This window comes from Balaenoptera borealis (genome assembly GCF_965194805.1).
Source record: "Balaenoptera borealis genome assembly, chromosome: 11".
In the NCBI taxonomy this organism is placed as follows: Eukaryota; Metazoa; Chordata; class Mammalia; order Artiodactyla; family Balaenopteridae; genus Balaenoptera; species Balaenoptera borealis.
Window position 1 is genome coordinate 107,982,642 of NC_138868.1, and position 21,672 is coordinate 108,004,313.

At 40.9% G+C, this 21,672-nt stretch overlaps 1 protein-coding gene across 1 annotated transcript in view; it reads right to left on the minus strand.

Annotated features, from left to right (window-relative positions):
* Positions 1 to 20,235, minus strand: part of PRDM10 (PR/SET domain 10) — a 105,166-nt gene extending 84,931 nt beyond the window's left edge. Inside the window, exon 1 of the mRNA XM_082343066.1 lies at positions 1,199 to 20,235. The gene's annotated coding sequence lies outside the window, so the exon portion shown is untranslated. The remainder of the gene's footprint in view (positions 1 to 1,198) is intronic.
* Between the last annotated feature and the right edge of the window lie 1,437 nt (positions 20,236 to 21,672).

A 21,672-nucleotide genomic window follows, 5' to 3' on the forward strand; every position in this document is an offset into this window, starting at 1 on the left:
ATTTTGTTTTTAATGAACGTTAAGTGCTTTTGAGTTCAAAGAACTTTTGGGGACGATTAGCCAGGCAAGATTTGAACGGGCTTCGGCGCAGATGGCACAGGGCCGCGCTGGGCGGGACTCCTCACACGCCGAACCCTCGACTGCAGACCCCAAACCAGCCCGCTTTGTGCTTAGACCTACACAAACATCGATTGAAAATGGATCGAAACCCAACCAATCCGCCAAGCAAGGCTAAGCACGTACGCACGCACTATTCCAAAGCGCTGCGTACACTTTACTTAGTGGAGGACCTAATTCGTGGTCATGGGCTAAAGTGCTTAAGGAAAGCTGACCCTCGGCTGCCAAGCGTGCACCACCAACCCGCTCCCCAAAGGCCTCGGGCTCGCGCCTCTGCACTCGACCCCGAGCGCAACTGGACCTCGGCCTGCGCCCTGCCCACAGCGGACACCGTGCACCACGACTGACCCACACGGGCCACCCCCACGCCCTCCGAGCGGGGCCTCGCCGGGTCCCGGGACGCCAACTTGTGCGTAAGGGACGGGGAACCAGCAATCAATGGCAGGACGGTGGCGCGGCCTCCCGAGACAAAGCAGGGCGCCTAGTCCACGGAGCCCGCCGTCCCCGAGCTCCGGGCCCTGCCGCCGCCCCCGCGCCCGCTGGCCAAGACGGCCCGCCGTACCCCGAGCGCCCGCCCAACCGCTGCCGCAGGAGCGCGCAGGGCGCCCAACTGCCGTCCCGGCCCAACCAACGCGGGCAGGGGAGGAGAGGTGCGCGCGGCCGGCGGAGCGTGCGAGCCGCTCGGGGGTCGCAGGGGGGAGGCTGCGAGCAGGGAAGGCAGGGCGAAGAGGCGCCGGAGCCATGGCTGAACGCAGCGCCAGCAGGGGTTCCTTTAGGGATTTTGCCCCTTTCCCCTTGGAAGGTGCAGATGGTTTGACCCCCCACCCCGAGTGAGGTGCCTCGTCCCAGCCCCGACTGGACTGTACCATCGGGCGGTGCCGCCGGGATTTCTCCCCCACCACCACCATCAAGTCCCCCCCCAACCCGGGTCCGCGGTCGGTTGGCCCCGGCCGGGCTCTGAGACGCGGAAAGAGCTTGGCGCCATTTTGGGTGGGACTAAGCAAAGACGAAACACCCTCCCAGTCGATGGGGTAGTCTGGACGCTGGCTTATCCGGTTCCCTTAATCCTTTAGGTACTTACACGATGTTGGGTGAGGGGAGCTGGAAGATCAGCGGGTCCCCGATCCTCTCTCCCTAGGGGTGATGGAAATCAAACCCCCCCCGCCACCTCCAGGTGGTTCTTCCCGCCGCAGAGTGGGAGCTGCATAAAAGGCGGGGCCTCATTAGCATAACCTGCCTGGCAACCTGATCTCGGCGTTATGTGATTGGTTGAACTCTGTAAACTCCATGCCTCGCCTAGAGAGGAGTAACGCTGGGGCGAACTGACAGGCCCAGATTTAAGACTCATGACGAAGATCCTGAGACGCTTGTTCAGTCAGCGGAGAAGCTAAAAGGAGATTCACACAGTGGCCCAATGACGGAAGGCCTCTTTATTTCGTGCTCTGCTGTTCGTTTAAAGTCCAATCAAAGAGCGGGTCTCAGGCACCGCTCGCCTGCGTTTGTGCTCTAAGCCAATCAGAGAAGCCGACTCTTCGGTTTCAGGGTCAAGACCGCTCGAAAGGACTGGCGGCTGCGGCCCAGGTGGGGAGCCTTCCAGCCTCGGTGCCCAAGGTGGGGAGGAGGAGCTGCTCGTCGGGTGCTGCACGCGCCCCGAGGGCCTGCGTCCTGAGAGCTGCGCCCCGGGACGCGGCGGGCCGAGGGCGCGTGGGCTTGGAGGCGGCTCGGGCCCCGGCAGCGGGCCGGCTTGCGGAGCGCCCAGCAGAGCCCACGCCACGCGCGGAAGCCCTGCGCCTGGGAGCCGGCCCCGGCGTCTGACCTCAGCCCGGCAGAAGCCCGGAGTGCGGCACTGCGTCTCTCCTCTCCCCTTTACCATGCTGAAAGGAAGTGATTTTCACAAACATGAAGATGGTATTCAACCCTGGTTAACCAAGGGCTTAACTCACTCTTTTCTTAACCTCAGGCTTCCACATCGTACCATCCCTTAAAATTGCCTTCTCACAGCAGCCCAGTGCAGAGAAATGAGCTCGGGCTTTGCAGCAAGACGCCAGCTGTAGTTCCCCGCCCCTAACACTAATGGCAACTAGATCTTGAAGAGACCTTGAGCCTTTGGACCTTCAGGGAGCCGTAATCCTGTCCATGACATCTAACTTGCTACTTTGTTTTGAAGATTAAGTGGGATTTCCGTGTAAAATACTTAGCACGCTAGATCTTAAACGGATAAAAGTGTCAATGACGATAAAATATACAAAATTGCTGAACTATTGGCTAACCAAGAAAGTACCACTAAGCAAAAGACCTAAGAATAGAAAACACGGGGCGGTGGGCTAGCGGAGGATGTAAAATTCATTCAACAATATCCTCTTTACTGTTTATTTTAAAAACTGGAAACAAAATTTGGGAAATTTTGGGAAAACAGTGTTTTTGGAATTTCAGGACTGTTGACTACCTTGTAAGCAACTTGATGATTAACCCATGCCTTGTTCCACCACAGACTCCTGTGCAGGCTGTCAGTAAACACTTGCTGAATTTAATTGAAAGCACACTTGGGGTCTGATGAGGCAGACCTTAACATTTATAGTAAGAGATGCTATTCACTCTTAGCTGGATATAAAGACACATGAAAGTCAGTTGCCTTAGGAAAGATGATATTAGTTAAGAGAGTCACTGGAATGTTCTCTTTTGGTGCTGCGAGTAGACAATGCCAGAATGGACAGGTCCACGGCCCCTAGAGAGAATTTCCCCCTTTTTGAGATTTAACATTATTACATCCTCTCTGAAGGATTGGGATCATCACAGCTGAAGTCTGCTGACCAGAAATGACCGCAAGGAACACAAAAGGGGAAATTGCCATGAGGAATGGGGCTGTCTGGACTGGAGGACCCAAGTTGGCCTCATGGACTTGGAGAAATTGTCTAAAACTTTATTGGCCACGCAGCTATGCAGGATCTTAGTTCCCCCACCAGGGACTGAACCCGTGTGTCCCCTGCAGTGGAAGGGCTGAAAGCGCAGAGTCCTAACCACTGGACCGCCAGGGAATTCCCTAGAGCTAAAACTTTAGAGTGCACAAATGTTACAGGTAGACACCACCCCAGAGATTTTGTTACCCAGAAGGTTTGGAATGAGCCTCAGGAATCTGCCTTTTATATAAATGTTTCAATTAATTTTTAAATTTGCACACAGTAGAATTCTCTCCCTTCAGTATACAAGTACTGAATATGTACTGTCTACCAGTCACTGTTCTAAACAATGAGGATGGAATGGGGAGCCAAAACAAAGCCCCTGCTCTTATGGAGCTTACGTTCTAGTGGAGGCAACAGAAGAAAATTGATCAATAAATGAGATGATTTCAGGTAATGATAAGTGCTACGAAGAAAACAAAGCAGGAAAATGCAAAGGGGAGAAGAATGCTGGCAATTTAAATAAAGGTGTCAAAGAAATCCTTTCTAAGATTCTAACATTTGAGCTGAGACTTGATTGATGAAAAAAGTCCACTGTGCTAAGATCTTGGAGAACATTCCAGTCTGAGACCAGCAGATGTAAAGGCATGAGGGGAAAAAAAAAAGAAACATGCACCTATTCATTCATTCTTCCATAGAATAAATATTCATTGAATGCTTGTGATATGCCAGGCACTGTCCTAGGTGCTTTGAGATTTGTCAATTAACATTATAGACAAAAGGAAAAACACAACACATAAAAATCCCTGCCTTTATGGAGAGCTTTCACTCTAACACACTGAAAAACATAAGAAAGCCTGAGTTGCTAGGACACAGGGCAAGAAATACAGTGATTCAAGAAAACTTGGGGAAACAGGCAAGGGTCAGATCATATATTACTTTGAAGGCTAGAGTATGGGAGTTGTTATTGTATTTTAAGTGCAATTTAAAGTAGCGGTTTTAAGCAAAGGTATGATACAATGTTTTGTTTTGTTTTTAAAGATAACTCAGGCTGCTCTAGGAAGCTTATCATGTTGGCTGAGGGGATGAGAAACGGGAGACAAGGAGGATAGTAAGGGTCTGCTGCAATATGGTCTAAGCAAGAAATGATGGTGATCTTGACTAAAACAGGAGTAGTGTAAATGGGGGAAATGTATGGATACCAAATATATTTTTGAGGTACAGCCAAAGAACTTGCAAATGAATAAGAGAATGGGTGAGAGTTGGCATTTCTAGTAATGACAAGAGAGTGATCAAGACCGATGCCTAAAGTTGAGACTCAAGTGACCTAGTAAATGTGGATAGCTTAACTGAGGAGAGACCTGGTTAGAAAATTAAGAGTTCTATTATAGTCATGTCAATTTTGAAATATCTTTTAGAAATACAGTTGGACATACTGCAGAAGCAGTTGGAATTCAAGGAGAGATCTGGGCTGCAATACAATTTTAGAATTCATCAGATTATACATTGTATTTCTTTTTTTTCTTTTTATTGGAGCATAGTTGATTTACAATGTTGTGTTAGTTTCAGGTGTACAGCAAAGTGACTCAGTTATACATATACATATATCTACTCTTTTAGATTCGATTCCCATATACGTCATTACAGAGTATTGAGTAGAGTTCCCTGTGCTATACAGTAGGTTCCTATTAGTTATCTATTTTATATATAGTAGTGTATATGTAAATCTCCCAATCTCCCAGTGTATCCCTCCCCCCATAAACTGTATTTCTTTTTTAAAAAAAATAAATTTATTTATTTATTTTTTGACTGCGTTGGGTCTTCGTTGCTGTGCATGGGCTTTCTCTATTTGCAGCGAGCGGGGGCTACTCTTTGTTGCAGTGCGCGGGCTTCTTATTGCAGTGGCTTCTCTTTGTTGCAGAGCACAGGCTCTAGGCACGCGGCTGCAGTAGTTGTGGCACGTGGGTTCAGTAGTTGTGGCTCGTGGGCTCTAGAGTGCAGCCTCAGTAGTTGTGATGCATGGGCTTAGTTGCTCCGTGGCATGTGGGATCTTCCCAGACCAGGGCTCGAACCTGTGTCCCCTGCATTGGCAGGCGGATTCTTAACCACTGCGCCACCAGGGAAGTCCCTAAATTGTATTTCAATACATAGGATTACATGAAGTCTAATTAGATGAGATCATGTAATGAGGATTAGATGAAAGAGAGAGTTCATAGAGAAGACAAGAGGGTCCAGGATTAAGCTCTTAGGAGCTGCTGAGTTTAGAGATGAGAGACAGGAGAGGAACCAACCAAAGAGACCACGAAGGCCAGTAAAACAGGAGAACAGAGGAGGGTGGTATCTGAGAAGCCAAGGGAAGAGAGTGCTTGAAGAAGGCTGCAGTCATCAGCTGCAGCTAATGATGCTGAGAGGTAAAGAAAGATAAAGGCAGATAACCTGTGGGCCTGGAAAGATGGAGGGGGAAGTACCTGGTTATTTGTCAATAGCAGCTTCAGGGGAGGGTTAGGAAACTTAGTAGGAATTGTCTGAAGAAAGAGTGGGAGGTGAAGAGTGATATCTGTTGCCAATAGTATAGCAGATAAGATAGGCCAATAAAGACAACAAAAATGCTGTACATGCTTTCCGTAAAACACTTTTTTTTAATGCACTACAGAGCTGGCAACAGAGTGAGGACTGTACAAAGGGTAAAACCAAAGTCCGTGAGTAAAAAGGGAAAGCTCATCATTACAGAAGAAAACAAACTAATGAGAGAAAAAGGAATGCTGGAAAAAGAAGAGAGATCATTTGGCAGGAACCATAACAACTATTAAATTTTTTCAAGCAAGAATGATCAATGGATGATAAACCTTAATGGATGAAAATTTGATGGTTTGATATCAACGTGGTCTTGCAATAGCTCTACAAAAGATACTTATTAACTACAATGGTAAAAAGAATAACTTTACAGTGGAGAAAGTTGGCAGATACCATCACTGTGATCAAAGTTACTATACTCAGGGATAGGACCCCTGAGACCGAGTGCCTCTGCGTGTGATGCCCTGGGAAGGACACGACTTCTGCAATATGGCTGCCAGAAGTTCTTAACTCAACTCTAGATATAAGGAAACCATGGGCAAACCCAAACTGAGGGATATTCTACAAAATAACTGGCCTATACTCACCTTTAAAATGTTAATGCCATGGGCTTTCCTGGTGCCATATCTGGCAGCTGTGACTGTGAGACCTTATTTAGAAATAGGGCCTTTGCAGATATGATGAGTTAAGATGAGGTCACACTGGATGGATATGTTGGGCCCTAACCCAATGACTGGTGTCCTTAAAAGAAGAGAAAATAGGGAATTCCCTGGTGGTCCAGAGGTTAGGACTCTGTGCTTTCACTGCTGAGGGCGTGGGTTCAGTCCCTGGTCGGGGAACTAAGATCCCGAAAGCTGTGTGGTGTGCGGCCAGAAAAAAAAAAAAAGAAGAGAAAATAGAGATACAGACACACAGGGGAGGATATATGAAGACGGGGCAGAGATGGTGCATCTACAAGCCAAGGAAAACCAAAGATTGCCAGCAACCACCAAGGGCTTGAAGAGAAGGATTCTTCCCTAGAACCTTCAGAGGGACCATTGCCCCGCCAACACCTTCATCTCAGACATCTAGCCTCCAGAACTGTGAGAGAATGAATTTCTATTATTTTAAGCCAGCTGGTTTGTGGTACTTTGTTATGACAGCCACAGGAAACTAAGACAACATTATAAAGTAAGGAAGAAACTATAAGGGCGCGAGATCGTGTATGTGTAGGGCATCTCCATGTGGATGGCTGAGATTATGAGCATTTATGAGATAGGAACATTTTGAGGGTTTTTTTGTTTGTTTTTGCTGAGAAGGTTGGCTTTTTAAAATTTATCTTACTGAACTGTAGTTGATTTATAATGTCGTGTTGTACAGCAAAGTGATTCAGTTAGATGTATATATACATTCTTTAAAAAAAATTTTTTTATCTTCTTAATTGAAGTATAGTTGATTTATAATATTGTGTTAGTTTCAGGTGTACAGCACAGTGATTCAGTTATATATATATATATATATATATACACACACACACACACATATATATATATATGTGTGTATAGTCCTTTTCAGATTCTTTTCCCTTATAGGTTATTACAAAATATTGAGGGACTTCCCTGGTGGCGCAGTGGTTGAGTCTGCCTGCCAGTGCAGGAGACATGGGTTCGAGCCCTGGTCCGGGAAGATCCCACATGCCGCGGAGCAACTAAGCCCGTGCGCCACAACTACTGAGCCTGCGCTCTGGAGCCCGTGAGCCACAACCACTGAGCCCGCGTGCCACAACTACTGAAACCTGCGCGCCTAGAGCCTGTGCTCTGCAACAAGAGAAGCCACCGCAATGAGAAGCGTGTGCACCACAACGAAGAGTAGCCCGCCTTACCGCTACTAGAGAAAGCCTGTGGGCAGCAAAGAAGACCCAACACAGCCAAAAAATATATATATATATTGAGTATAGTTCCCTGTGCTATACAGTAGTTCCTTGTTGGTTGTATGTTTTTTAAGATGTGAAAGGAAAAAGCCAAGGAATTGAGCAGATAATTATATTAAAATATGATTTTTATATAAAATCGGACACACTTAATTATGGAGTGGAAAATACAAGCAGGTTTTTATCCCTGGCGGTCCAGTGGTTAGGACTCCGTGTTTCTACTGCAGGGGGCCCAGGTTTGATCCCTGGTCGGGGAACTAAGATCTCCCAAGCCGCGCGGTGAGGTCAAAAATAAAAAAATTTAAAAAATAAAAATCAGCTTTTTAAGAAAGATAGATAAGATGGCTGCAGAAGAACTAGCTGTTATGGGGTATCTGCTTTTGTTTGTGTCCCAGACTCCCAGAGATCTTAAGTCACAAGAGTGGATATACCATCTTCAGTTCAAACAGCTAGAGCCACAGATGTTGGAGAAAGAACTGCAAAGGAGGTGATGTCCAGCAGAAGTTAATAAGCAGCGAGAAAAGCAGCAGGAAGACCCTGAGTCAAACTGCATCTTTCTCCCTGAAATACAGTCAAGGAAAAAGAAAATATATGAAGTTGAAAAAGTACTTCCTTAAAGAAAAAAAAAGGAAAAGAAAAGTACTTCCCATCAAACATCGTTCCTTCAAGAAAACAGTTTTATGAATATGGCTCAGTTTGAAAAATTTGGACCACAACTTAGGTTTCAGTATGAGGGAATCTGTGTAAGCAAGAATGATTATGAATATAATGAGTTTGCTATGGTTCCTCCTATGTGTAGTGATCTCACCTAGGGGTAATCATTGTGAGAAGAGTCTTCTCTCAGAAATATAATGTCAGCAGATACCCGAGAATTAATACTAAAGAGAAACTGTAGCATTTAAGGAATGTTGGAAAGCCTCTAGCCAAAGCAAATCTCCTTAAGCGTAAAAAAATTCATACTGGAGGAAAAACTCATGAACATAATGAGTGTGGAAAAACCTTTAGCCTGAAGCAATACCTCAGAGATCATGAGAAAATGCGTCCTGGAGACTGTGCATTCAAGCATGTGCTGGCTGGACTCAAGTGTTCTTTCTCTCTCTCTCTCTTTCAAGTGTTCTCTTTTTTTAAAAAAATAGATTTATTTAATTTATTAATTTATTGGCTGTGTTGCGTCTTCCGTGGCTGTGTGTGGGCTTTCTCTAGTTGCCGAGGGGTTCTCATTGTGGTGGCTTCTATTGTTGCAGAGCACAGGCTCCAGGCACGCAGGCTTCAGTAGTTGTGGCACACGGGCTTAGTTGCCCCGCGGCATGTGGGATCTTCCCAGACCAGGGATCGAACCCGTGTCCCCTGCATTGGCAGGCGGATGCTTAACCAGTGCGCCACCAGGAGAGTCCCTCAAGTGTTCTCTTGAATCTCATCCCTCACTCTACATTTCAGAATCCATACAAGGAGGAAATCATATAAAAGTGATAAAGGTGGAAAAGACTTCCGCTGTCATAGAAAAAGCTCACACGCATCATTATAAGGAGAAGGAAAGCTTGTACTCACATGTCATTTCTCATTAGAAATCAAAGAAGGCATGCTGGAGGGACGCTGTGCATCTAAAGAAAGAGGGCAACCCCCGCTCCAGTAGCAAATCACATCTCACAGAGCATGAGAATATCCATACTGGAAACAGCCTCCTGAGTGTAATCAATGTGGAAATGTCTTTACCTAGATGCAATGTCTCATTACGGATCAAAACATCCATACTGGAAAGAAACTCCCTGAATGTAATGAATGTGGAAAATCTGCAGACAAAAGGGAAAACCTCAGTATTCATCAAATCCATGCAAGAGAGAAAGCTTATCAATGTAGTAGGTATGAGAAAGCTTTTATTCAGAAGTCAAGCCTTATTAGATGCTAGCGAGGTCTTCCTGGAGATAAACCCTATGCATGGGAGGAAGGTGAGAAGGTATTCAATGGCAAGTGAAAATTCTCATTTGAGAGATGCCCTATAAATACAGTGAATGTGCAAAAACCTTCAAGCAGAACCCATGCTTCATTAAATATTACAACATTCGTATAGATGAGACACCCTATGAATGTATTAAGGGTGGAAAAGCCTCTGGAATCCCACTGCTTATTGTATGTGAAGAACCCATCCAGGTAATAAACGTGAATGTAAAATGTGTGGAGAAGCCTACTCTCTACGCATGAGAACCAATGCTGAATGGAATGTCCATTAACAGGTGAGTGGGTAAATGTATTGTGGTATATCTGCACAATGGAGTGCTACCCAGCAATAAAAAGAAATAAACTATTGGACTTCCCTGGTGGCGCAGTGGTTAAGAATCCATCTGCCAATGCAGGGGACATGGGTTCGAGCCCTGGTCCAGGAAGATCCCACGTGCCACGGAGCAACTAAGCCCGTGTGCCACAGCTACTGAGCCTGTGCTCTAGAGCCCGCGAGCCACAACTACCGAGCCCCCGTGCCACAACTACTGAAGCCCGCGTGCCTAGAGCCTGTGCTCTGCAACAAGAGAAGCCACCACAATGAAAAGCCCGCGCACGGCAACGAAGAGTAGCCCCCGCTTGCCGCAACTAGAGAAAGCCCGCGTGCAGCGACCAAGGCCCAAGGCAACCAAAAATAAATAAATTTATATTAAAAAAAGAAATAAGCTATTGATACATGCCATCATGTAAATTCATCTCAAAATAATTATGCTGAGTAAAATAAGCCAGACCAAAAAAAAAAAAAAAAAAGAGAGGAGAGAGAGTACATACTTCATGATTCCATTTATATAAAATTCTAGACAAAGTCAAACTAACGTGTAGTGATCGGAAGCAGATCTGATTGCCTGTGGGGGAGGGAGGAGGGAGAGGGATTACAAAGGTGCAGAAGGAAACTTTTGAAGGTATGTTCACTTTCTTGACTATGGTGATGGATTCATGGATGTGTACATTTTTCACAGCTGATTAAGGTGCCCACTTTAAACACGTGCAGCTTAATGTCACTTATACCTCAGGAAGGCTGTTCGGATTGTTTTGGGGATTTCTGACAGTTATAGTAAGTCAAGAAATTTTTTTTAATTGGTTATGAATTCGAAAAGGAGAATTTAATCTCCATTTGTTTATAATATGATTAGGATTTACCAAAGTCTCTTAGGTTTTTTGGGTAAACATAATATAAACAAAAAATACTAAAAGACTTAAATATAACAATGAAACAATAAAAGTCTTCTAAGACAATCTAATTCATTATATGTGCCATCTCTTCTAGGAACATTGGCAACCTTCTTCACCAAGACTGGAAACCAAGGAGCTGTAATGGGGGAAAACAACTATAATGGAGACAATAGGCATATTTTAGTTGCATGTAAATAAAAACTTTGGCTATATATACCACAAACAAAGTCAATAAACAATATATTAAAATTTTTGCTATACAGAGCACAAAAAGTAATATCTTATAAATTTGTAAGAAAGGGCAAACAACCCAAAAGTAAAATAGACAAGGTGTATTAAAATTTCAAGGCAGACGAGCAAATCCAAATGTCCAAAACTATATAAAACATACTCAAACTTTAAGCATCAGGAAAATGGAAATTAATTATTAGATATTACTTTATTTTCTAAAATATTTATTTATTTATTTGGCTGCGCTGGGTCTTAGTTGTGATGTGCGGGATCTTCGCTGCGGCATGCATGCGGGATCTAGTTCCCTGGGTTAGGGTAATGTGGGGAGGGCATGGGGGGGAGAAGGGGAGGAGAATGCCAAGCAAAAAAAGCAAAAATACCAAAAGAACAAAAAACAAACAAAAAACCCCCTACAACATTAAAAACATAAAATCCAGGATATCATAGCATCATATTTGTGGATGTATATAAAATAATCTATGTGTATAAAAATATACAAAGACATTAAAAACTAAAATACAAATTTAGCAAGTATTCAACAGATAAAAGAGTACTCATTGTTTTCTAAAACATAATCAAAGAGAACTGCTCTTCTTAAATATCTGTTTTAAAACACAAACAATATCTGTATTAGTTTTCTAGGAGCAAATTACCATAAACTGGATGGCTTGAAACAATAGACATCTATTCTCTCACAGTTCTGGGGGCTAGAAGTTCAAAGACAAGGTACTGGCAAGGTCATGTTCATTCTGAAGGCCCTGGGGAAGAATCCTTCCTTGCCCTCTCCCAGCTTCTGCTGGTGGCTGGCAAGCCTTGGCATTCCTTGGCCTGTAGTGTCATCACTCCAATTTCTGCCTCTGCCATCACATGACTGTCTTCCCTCTGCCTGTATGTGTGTGTCTCCAAATCTCCTTCGCCTGAGAGGACAGCAGTCACTGGATTTAGGGCTCACCTTAACTTGATTACATCAGCAAATAAGGTCAATATTCACAGGTACCAAAAGTTAGGACTTTAATATATCTTTTCGGGGGACACAACTCAACCCACTATAGTATACAACTTATGACAATCAACTAAAACATTTCTATTAAAAGGAGAGAACAACAATGTCACATTTATTGCAAGTATTTAACACTGCCCTGGAAGCTCAAACCACTGCAATAACACAAAAAACAAAAACGAGATAATTATTCGAAAGGAGGAAAAAAGTCAGCATTATGTGCAGAAATCCAGAGCATATGTGTTGATATACAATTGGGTCTGTAAGAGAGTTTGAAATGGTGACCACACACACAATAATTAAATACAAATTAATAGTTTTCCTTAACAGTAACAAGAAGCATAGGAAGCACCATAGAAAAATATGTAGGTATGGAAAGCCTGCTACGCGCTTAGCTTTGTCCTTTAAGAAGTGAGAAGTGCGAGATGGCTCAGTTATTCAGAAGGATTTTCTGGATCCCAGGGCGAGGTTTCTGCTCCAGGCACGCCTGACCTGCTTTACCATGTGGCCTGTGCTCTGCCCACTTGCCAAGGTTACTTCTGACCCTCTCTGCACTCCTCCCTCACAACAGGAAATACAGCTGGGCAATCTACAATTCTCCTTTCTCTGATCCCTCCTGTTTGGTTCCCAAGTGGTTTGTAGGTAGCAGCCCTGAAGCCCCCTCTGTGCTTTCACTTGTGGCTAAACGACTGGAGTTGCTGCCTTGCTGGTTGTTTATGAGAGAAGGTTACTTTCTAGGCAGAAGCCAAAGAGCTGTGTTAAATGTAGACTGTTTTAAACAAAGCTGTGGTCTTTTGCCAACTTTTTCCTCCTGTTCATGATTTGGCTTCCCCTCTAGCTGAACGATCATGGGAGAAAATGACAGAAGGACATGACCGTGGATAGAAGAGAAAGAGAAAGACAACTGCAGATTCTGATGGGAAAAGTAGTATTGGGGAGCAAAATGAAAAAAGAAACAAACAACAAAACCACCACCAACAACAACTTCACTAGAGTAAGCTAAGAAGATGTGAATGACCGGTTTTGGAAAAGCTCCTAGAAAACATTGAAGAAAATACTTTCTAAGAATTTTCACAATGAAACATTCAGAGCAACTTTTTGGTTTACTTAAAGCTTAATTTTAAAAAATAAATGCTGGGCAATTTCTATTTTGAGTTAAGCCCTTCTTTTTGTACCGCTTCAGCTTGCTGTGCCTTTCATGTGGATGGCACCTTTTGATCTAAGTGAGATTGCAAATATATTGGCCAACCAAACAGTTAACTGGGGTTAGTCTTCTGCTGAGTGGGAGAAAGGAAATGGAAAATTTTTTAGAAAACAAAATCCTAAGCCAAATATAGCAAAGATTACGATCCACAGAAACATTGTTCTGAATATTGATGGGTAATCCATGAATAATCCTCAGAAATAGATATTGCTGATGCAAATCAGATGAAAAAAATTGGGGTGGATTTTTTCTAGCACATATGGCAACAAAGAAGAGTAGAGCAGCGTTACTGTTACCAGGGCCATGAATGCACAATTTTAAAGACTGAGAGGAAGCAAAGTGAGTCCCATTGGTTAGAGAAATAATCCTCTGTTAGTGAGGACAACGTTTCCCTATTAAAAATAGGAGACTGTAAGAAATGAGGGAAAAACTCCATTGTTTTTAATGCCAACCATGATGTGTGGATTTTAAGTTGTTTAAGCTTTTTGCTCCTTCTCAGTAAATATTAACAAGAGACGGGTCCTGCATAGATTTAAATTTAAGTAAGACCTTTCCTGCTCCTTTCCAGTGTTTTCTATTTACTCTACTCCTGTAGTCATGGAGTGTAAATATTCTCTTAACTTCTCTTTCTTATCGTATTAAAATAACCACCGGAGAGCTTGAGAATTAAGCAGGATTCTTTCCCCTCAAGGCTGCTTTCAAATTCTAGGCTGGCATCAAATTTCTTTTCATTTCAGTCCAGAAAAAATCAAATTTTTTTTTACGTTTAAAATTTTTTATTTCCTCACCAGGAAGAAACATGAATCACTAATACCTACAAATGCAGTCACTGCTAGTGACTAGGTTTCTAGAAAAAATACTTTTTAGTTTTGTTTGTTCACACAAAAGTCACACACATGGAAGCGTCTCAACTATTCAGATTGTGTTCATGCCCTAGTTAATCAGCCCACTCACATGTCAGTTGTTGGAAAGTGTTCCTCCAGGTTAGAAAAGGAAAATAAGACCCTGGCTTTTAGTCTTGAGACTATGAATCCCTCTAAAAACTTTTAGGCAAAGTACCATGTTCAACTTCTTATGTGCATTTCTTCTGAGGGGAGATTTCATAGTTTCCAGCACATTCCAGGGAGTCCAGGATCCCATAAAGACCAATAATCACTCCTTTATAACAGTTACTGAAAACCAAGGGGTTTTTATAATGCATTCCATACACTTTCTTAATTGGTTACATCAGTGCTTCCCAAATTTTAATTCACATACAGATCATGTAGGGATCCTGTTTAAAATGCAGATTGTAATTCAGACGTTCTGGGGTAGGCTCTGAGACTCTGCATTTCTAACAGATGCTGTTCCCACTGGTCCGTGGACCACACTATAAGTAACAGCAAAAAATACGACACACCCTAAGAGTACCCTATGCAGAGCTCAGAAAATTTCACCCATTAAGATGATTCTAATACTGTGTTTATCAATATACCCTAATGTCTGACAAAGACAGGAGAGTAAACACTTACAGCATTGACTTTTGCCATACTTGGAATAAAGAATATAGTCACGAGATGATGAAAAGTAACACCCTCCCCGCTATTGAGAGGTCTGAATCTGATTTCGCGGTGTCATACATCATGGGAGCTCTCTGATTGAATTCCCTATTTTTGTGTTTCTTCCATCGCCCCAGTCCATAGAATTGGTTCACAGAGTTTCGTAAAATGCTGTCTGTTCCCGCAGTGCAGACATAGATGTAAATTGAGGATGCTCCTTTAAAAAAAAAAGTCGTTGTTTTGTTATCATCAAAACTGAAATATTACCCTCTCTTTTTTTCATCCTCAGCCATATAAAGCCTTGTTACAAACAAGTTTAGAAATAAGCAAAACAAATACATTTTATTATTCCGGTGGGGACAGGATTATCACTTTCTCATACATTCACCTTACTTTTCTTCTCCTCTGCGTCTTATGATTGACTCACCCACGATTATCCAATTACCTATCTGGAAGTTTTACCAATACCTGAAACTTAACACAAGAAATTTAACAATTCCCCTTTCTTATTCATATGTATCTTCCATGACCCAAACAACTTGTGATGAAAACCAAAAGATTTTGTTTGACTCTATGTCAAGCTCCATACTTAATCACGTACCAAATCCTATTAAATCATCCTCTCTCTTGTTTCCTGAAACAATATCGAGGATTTCAAATGGGAAAGAAAATGAAGAACTATACCAGTTTTTTTTCCCTCCAGCCCTAACTAAAAACTGCAGCCTCGTCTCTGAGATGTGAGGGGGAAAGACAGCAGCAAAGAGGAAGAGAAGGTGCCAGAGAAGGAAAAGGTGGCACAAAGTGTGTTCCAATCGTTTACACGCCATCTTAAGTGGAGAGCAGGACAAAAGCCATTTTAAAAATAGTGCCATGTAATGTAAAGGGTTAATAACTTGGGCTCTGCTGTCAGACCTACTTCCAACACTGTTTCTAAGCATTCTTACACCTCACTTTCCTCATCTATAATATGAGGATAACTTTGAGGGTTGTTTTCCAAATTATCCATCCTCCTTCTTCCTTATTAACAAAATTTTATTTAGTGATCTCACAGCCTCTTTTGCAACTAGAGGTGACGATAAGACATAGTTCTGACCAAAAAGATGTTGATGGAGGTCCTTGAGAAGAGATATTCATTGTCCTTTCTCTCTGGGAGGCAGACGCAATGTCTGGAGAAGTGTCAGTGATACTATGACCATGAAAATGAAAGACATATGCTGAGAAGAGTGAAGAAAGAAGATAAGATTCTTAGTGATGTCATTGAGTAACACATAAAACTTGACTGGGCTCTTTATTAAATGGAAGAAAAAAAAAAGAGTGGATATCTGTATACGTATAACTGATTCACTTTGCTGTACACCTGAAACTAACACAACATTGTAAATCAACTATACTCCAATAAAATTTTTTTTTCCAATAAAATTTTTTAAAAATAAAAAATAAAACAAATTTTTAAAAATGGAAGAAGAAAAAAAACCAACCTGACTTCTTAAACTCTTGTAAAAGTGTTCTCTATTATATGTAACACAATCCTAACTGATACACTATTTCACAGAGTTATTGAGAATATTATTAAGTGTGATAATGAATATAAAAATGGTTCACACAGGGTGTAGCACATAGTAAGCATACAATAAATGTTAATAGTTATTATTGGCATTATATTTATTATTATTATTATCGATATTATTATTATTCCCCATGGCTTCTTCATTCTTCCCCATCTCTAGCACAAATTTTTTTTGCATTCTACTTTATTTCCACACCGTCAGCCAAATCAAGACACTCATTATGTTGCATCTGGATAATAACCAACCCACCAAGTGTTTTAGTTGTATCTTGAAAGATAAATTGTTTTCAATGGGCAGAGAGAAGGGATGAGGGCCTTATTGGTGAGGGAGACAATGGTGTCAACACAGGTGGTGAGGTTGGGAAGCAGAGGATAGCAGAAACTCCATGCATTTCTGGAGGATTAATGTGGGATCAGGTAGAAAGAGAGGTTGGAGCCAGATTGTCAAGGGTTTTCTATGACTGGCAAAGAGCAGACCAAGGAATTTGTAGTATATTTTCCTGTGAAAATTTTAGGGCACTGTTTGGTTTGGTTTTGACACAGGAACTAATACAATTAAAGAAGTGAGAAGAGTTCATTCTTTTGCTTACTTGGCTGGCGTTTAGCTTGCTCAATTATCACATGAGGAAGTTAAAACAGATGCTCTCAAAGACCTGTGAATATTCTAGAAGTCTAAAAGAGTCATTGGAAACTTCGAGAATATTCTAACATCTAAGCTTGAGTTCAGAGCCTCCATTTCAATATTAGCCCCGACTTATTCATTTATTCTTTCTTGCAACGAAGTTAATCTATGTTGCGCATTTTGAGTCTGAGGACATTTGCTGCTACCTCAAATCTCACTGGAAGCCAACTTCAATTATCCATAAACATCAGAAAAATCTTCCTCATAAACTTCAAGAATCTCTAGCAGCAACCCTTGGTCCACCCAGCTTTCACATCCTTCTGTCAACTAGCTTCAGTACCAGTGAACTCCATCTCTGCCCTCCCCATCCTTTTACAGCTCACACGTGATGCTAGATCCCAAGGTAAGTGGAATATTAACTTACAAATCAAATGCAATATAATAGTGCAAATGGTTTACTACCTAATAAATATATTGTGCTTGTTTTTTAAAATAAGTTTACTATTTTTAAGTTATAGTACAATGCCAATCATAAAAGAAAATAGATGAAATATTTTTTAAAAGGAAGTAATAACACCACCATCCAAAGGAAAAGGTGTTAACTTTGGGGGGGGGGATCTTGCTTTGCCAGATTTTTGGGTGGCTTTTACATAGTTGTCATTATTTTTAATTTATACAATGTGATTTTATAGCAATGTTTTCCATGTTATTATATTGGCTTTATATGTAACTTTTTGATAGTTACATAATATTTTAAATTGATCATGAAATATTTAATACCAAAAGATATAAGGAATAATAGAATGAAAATCCATGTATCCTCACGGAGCTTAAGAAATAAGCCATTGAGGATAAAGAAGATGTGGTATATACATATACAATGGAATACTACTCAGCCATAAAAAAAGAACGAAATAATGCCATTTGCAGCAACATGGAGGCAACTAGAGATTATCATACTGAGTGAAGTAAGTCAGGGGCTTCCCTGGTGGTGCAGTGGTTAAGAATCCACCTGTCAATGCAGGGAACACGGGTTCAAGCCCTGGTCCGGGAAGATCCCACATGCTGCGGAGCAACTAAGCCCGTGCACCACAACTACTGAGCCTGCGCTCTAGAGCCTGGGAGCCACAACTACTGAGCCCACATGCCACAACTACCGAAGCCCGCGTGCCTAGAGCCCATGCTCCGCAACAAAAGAAACCACCTCATTGAGAAGCATGCGCACCGCAATGAAGAGTAGCCCCCGCTCATCACAACTAGAGAGAGCCTGTGCACAGCAACAAAGACCCATCGCAGCCAAAAATTAAAAAAAAAACAAAACTGGTTGTGTTAATTAAAAAAAAAAAAAAGTGAAGTAAGTCAGAAAGAGAAAGACAAATACCATATGATATCACTTATATGTGTGGAATCTAAAATATGACAAAAATGAACCTATCTGCAAAACAGAAACAGAATCAGGGACATAGAGAATAGACTTGTGTTTATCAAGGGGAGGAGGTTGGGGGAAGGATGGATTGGGAGTTTGGGATTAGCAGATGCAAACTGGTATATATAGAATGGATAAACAACAAGGTCCTGCTGTATAGCACAGGGAACTACAGTCAATATCCTGTGATAAACCATAATGGAAAAGAGTATGAAAAAGAATGTATATATATGTATAACTGAGTCACTTTGCTGTACAGCAGTGATTAACACAACATTAAATAAATCAACAGTACTTCAATAAATAAATAAATAAATAGAAATAAACCATTGAACAACAATACAATATCTGATGACCTGTTATTGGAAAGAAAGGACAACATAAGGCAATGGACTATTACCGTTAAAATGCTGAAACAAAACAAGTAGGAGGCAGTCATTTAAAAGTAAGTCTAAGAAACTGAGGACAAGATGCTTTCTTGAAGATAAAATCTCTCCCACAACATGATAATAACATGGTAACAGCAGTCACTTCTATCAAAGGCAGAATAAAAAACAACAGGGAACTCACTTTTCACTGAAGGCCCTTCTGTATCTTTCATACCGACTTCTGAATACCAGTCAGCTATTCAAAAACACTAAATATTTTTAAAGCCTAAATAATAAAAAAATTACCTCTTCTATCGGTTATAAAACCTATGTCCCTTTCAATTTGCTATTTCATGCCTAACGATATGGTCAAGAGTTATAAAAATATGCATTCATAAATCTAGAAGAAATGAACATGAGCACCCAAGAGAAAAGTCAATGAAGTCAGTAAAACTGAGGAGAAAAAACCAATGCAAGAAAAAACAAGACTGAGCTTCAGAATAAGGAGTGCTTCCATCTGTTATATAAAACTGTTATATAAAAACTATGTTCCTTATGAATTTGCTTTTTCATTCCTAATGAAATGACCCCAAATTAAAATATATCTTGTTAAATCTAGAAGTAAGGAAAAGCACCCCACAGATAAGTTGAGTCCGCAAAACTGAGGGGGTAAAATGTGACTAAAAACCAGGTCAAGCTTCATGATAGTGAGAGGTGGTCCAGAATTTGGGAGGAAAGCTCAATCTGTATTTAATTTTCACAGTGACTTCCATTTACAGGGTGCTTGACGGACTCAGAAAAAACTTATGATTTCATATTTAAAAGCCACAATTTAATTCTCTGTACTATTTTCCCAGAGAAGCGGCTTAGCATAATGGTTGATAGCACAGTTTTGAGTTGGCCTAAATCACTTCGAATCATGGTTCTGTCACTTATTAGCTATGCACACTTGGATAAATGCTTCAATTTCCTCATCCAGAAAATGGGAAGAATAATAGTACCTTCTTGTAAAGATCAAATGAGGTAGCACAGTACTAAATTGCTTAGGACAGTATATGGCACATAGTAAACAGTCAATAAGTGTTTATATGTGTTTATAAATGTGACAGTATTTTAATTAAGCGTTACCAGTGTTAATATAAACTTTGTTGCTTAAAAACCAATTTGTGAAAAATATCTTCAATGATTTTTATTATTCATTTGCATTTGATTAAACTCGATAAGTATAAGCTATTGGAATAATGTACAAAGGTTTTTTAGTTTTAGAATGACTACAACCTGCTGCTCTGGAAAAAGGAAGCTCCCTCGTTACACAGTGCCATGTATACACTCCTCCAGGACTTTTCTAAATGTAAATAAATGCAAAGTGTTTAAAGAAAGGAAAATTAAAAGTGGAGGGAATTCCCTGGCAGACCAGTGGTGAGGACTCCATGCTTCCACTGCAAGGAGCGCGGATTCGATCCCTGGTTGGGGAACTAAGATCCCACAAAGCTGCTAGGCACAGCCAAAAGAAAAAATTAAAAGTGGAATTCTATGATTTGTGAATTATATTCCAATAAAGCTGTTGTCAAATTTGCTACACATTTTTCCTAGGTTTTTCGGGGTCCGTGGTTTAGTTTTTAAACAATGCCTATCAGTATAGAATTAAAGGGTTGAATACTTGATTCTATTATAATGTCAATTTGCTTATGTGGGTGGTCACACATAATAGATAGGATATTTTGACGGTAAAATCATTAATATATCATTAAATTTACAAATGTATATACTAATCTGAAATTGGCTAAATTTTAAGATTCTCTTGGTGGTCTTAAATCATCCATTTCCTAGAACAGCATTTAGGGTACTGCTGACCCCAATGTGGTTTGTAAAGCATGTACCATCTTTAGTATTTATGGAGAACTTTCATTTATGTTTTCTTTCCTTTATTTACTTATTTTTGTTTTCCTAAGAAAATAATTAGCAGTTCAAGTTTAAATGACCATTAAATCCTTTCAAATTACATTTCACTAAACCGTCTAATGTTAGGAAACTTAGCACCCTTGCTATTTATTTACGAATTTCTTCCACTCTGAGAGGTGGGCACTTCTGCGATTTTAAAATAAAAATTTGGCCTTAAAAAAATTTAAGACACAGAGAAACACTAATATTATATAATATCACTTATATGTGGAATCTAAAAAATAATACAAAACAGAAACAGACTCACAAACATAGAAAACAAACTCAAGGTTACCAAAGGGAGGGATAAATTAGGAGTTTGGGATTAACAAATACACACGACTATATATAAAATAAACAACAAGGGTTTACTGTTGTATAGCACAGGGAACATAAATTCAATATCTTGTAATAACCTATAAAGGAAAAGAACTGGAAAAATATATATATAAATATATATCACTGAATCACTTTTCTGTATACCTGAAACTAACACAATATTGTAAATCAACTAAACTTCAATTAAAAAAAATTTAAGACACAGGTTGAAAGAATCAGTGGTTTCACTCTGAAGGGAAGAAGAAATAGTGACATTTATTTACCATTCTTGTACCTCCTCTGTTATGAAGAAAGAATTCCTAGGAATTAGTAGAAGTCTCCTTTGAAGCCTTATAGAATTAATAGAGCTCTTAACAGGCCAAAACAACTATCATCTACTGCACGGTATTTATTGAGCACTGCTTTACGTTCAGGCCTGCCGCAGGTGCTGGGAGATGTAAGGAGAGTGACTAAGAGGTCCTTTCAGGTAAGGCAGAGAAGGAAAGAGAATAGTGAGAAGTCCACCTGCAGGTACCAGAGCCAGGATACAAATGGTCTTTTATAACCTCCTAAAGAATATGGATTTTTTTCCCGCAGCAATTGACAGCCTTAAAATATATATTTTTTCTTTTGGCCATACCATAAATCAGTGGGCATCTTTAAATGCACTGTCATGCATGGTGCTACCTTTGCCATATTTGCAACACCATGAATCTAATCAAATGAAAAAAGTCACTATTACTCTTTGAATAAAAAGATGTGTTTTAAAAGATAGTACAGCAGACAGCATGG